At 41.3% G+C, this 2164-nt stretch overlaps 1 non-coding gene across 1 annotated transcript; it reads right to left on the bottom strand.

The window, feature by feature from the left end:
- Positions 1-719: 719 nt before the first annotated feature.
- Positions 720-826, bottom strand: LOC148870584 (small nucleolar RNA R71). Its single transcript, XR_016108556.1, has one exon. It is a non-coding gene; the product is annotated as a small nucleolar RNA R71 (small nucleolar RNA).
- Positions 827-2164: the final 1338 nt, after the last annotated feature.

Raw genomic sequence — 2164 nt, forward strand, 5'->3', positions numbered from 1 at the left:
CAGATCTAAATTGGGTCTGAATTCAGATGTTGCAATCGATGGATGTAGATAAAGGAACCTTGAATAAGATGATTGGTTTAAATCTGCTTTTAGTATAATCGGCTTCATTTATTCATGATAGGATGTAGGTTTTGTATTCCAATACTTCACTTTACATTTTCAGTGTGATAGGATTAGTTATTTATTTTCTTTTGTGAATATTGGCATTTTTATTGCTTTGACTTTAACAGTTTATGACAAGCAGACCTGAACTGGAAGAGATCCTTTACGACCCAGAGATTGAACGGACTCTCCGTGTCCGTTTGAGAGTTGCTAAGCAAGTCAGACAAGAAGCACAAGAAATGGCTGAACAAAGAACTATGATGGATTATGCCAAGCCTACCCTCACCGGGACTGTCTCCAGCATTATCAGGCCAACTATTGCTGCCAATAACTTCGAAATTAAACCGGCCATAATCCAAATGATACAAAATACGGTTCAGTTTTGTGGTATGGCCCATGAGGATCCGAATGCCCATATTGCTAACTTCTTGGAAATCTGTGACACCTTCAAACACAATGGGGTAAGTGATGATGCCATTCGGCTGAGGTTATTCCCATTTTCTTTGAAGGATAAAGCCAAAGCTTGGTTGAACTCATTACCGGCAGGATCTATAGCCACATGGGACGAAATGGCCAGCCGTTTTCTCTCTAAATATTTTCCCCCTTCTAAAACTGCTAAAATGAGGAATGACATCACTACTTTTTTTCAGCAAGAGGGGGAATCTTTATATGAGTCATGGGAACGATACAAGGAGCTGTTAAGGAGAGTTCCTCACCATGGCCTCCCCATTTGGCTGCAAGTGCAGACTTTCTATAATGGTCTTACTGACTCAAATAAGACCATATTAGATGCTGCAGCCGGAGGATCCATAAATAATAAAACTCCTGAGGTTGCCCATGCACTTATTGAGGAAATGGCAGCCAACAATTATCAATGGCATTCGGAAAGGACTCAAACTAGGAAGCAGCAAGGCTTGCATAATGTTGACACTTATACAGCACTAGCTGCACAAATAGGAGCACTCAGTAAAAAAATAGATGAAATGCAGATAGCTGCCATGCATGTGCAGCCTCTTAATTGTGAATTGTGTGGGGGAGGCCACATCAGTACAGACTGCCAAGTTGGCAATCAGTTCAGACCATCTACTGAACAAGTTGACTATGTCAGCAATTCGTCAAGACAGCAGGGTTACCAGAGTCACCATACTTTTCATCCAGGATGGAGGGGACATTCAAACCAGTCCTGGCCAAATCAGCATATTTCCAAGCCGTTCCACCAGACTTATCATCAGCCTGAACCGAAATCCAATTTGGAGGAACTGATGACAAAATTTATAGCAGGTGCAGAAACTAGGTTCCAGAACCAGGAAGCCTCAATCAAAAACCTGGAAAACCAAGTGGGGCAATTGGCACAATTAATCTCTTCCAGACTGCCGGGAACTCTTCCAAGCAACACTGAAGTGAATCCACGAGAGCAGGTGCAAGCTATTACCTTAAGAAGTGGAAAAGAGTTGCCTGAGGTAGAAAAGAAGAATTGGGCTGAACCCAAGGCAGAAACAAGCCTTGGAACCAGACAACAGAAGACGGAACAACCAGAAGCACAACAAGGGATGCACCAACAACCACAAGTTCCATTCCCTAACAGGCTGAAGCAACAAAAATTGGAGAAGGAATTTGGTAAGTTTCTTGAAATATTTAAAAGTTTACATATTAATATTCCTTTTGCTGATGCTTTAGCCCAGATGCCACACTATGCAAGGTTTTTGAAGGAATTATTGGCAAACAAAAGGAAACTGGGAGATGTGGCTACAGTTGCATTAAATGAGGAATGTTCTGCTATCCTTCTGAACAAGCTGCCTCAGAAACTCAAAGATCCAGGGAGTTTCACTATTCCTTGTACCATTGGCAGTTTAAAAATTGAAAAAGCTTTATGTGACCTGGGAGCTAGCATCAATTTAATGCCATATTCTATCTTCAAGAAATTGGGGTTGAATGAACCCCAACCCACTAGAGTGGCATTACAATTGGCTGATAGATCCATTAGACATCCTAGGGGGATCATAGAAGATGTGTTAGTTAAAGTTGACAAATTCATTTTTCCAGTTGATTTCATTGTGTTAGA

The sequence above is a fragment of the Nelumbo lutea genome, chromosome 2, assembly GCF_056320005.1.
Source record: "Nelumbo lutea isolate HS-2025 chromosome 2, American lotus-T2T, whole genome shotgun sequence".
Lineage (NCBI taxonomy): Eukaryota > Viridiplantae > Streptophyta > Magnoliopsida > Proteales > Nelumbonaceae > Nelumbo > Nelumbo lutea.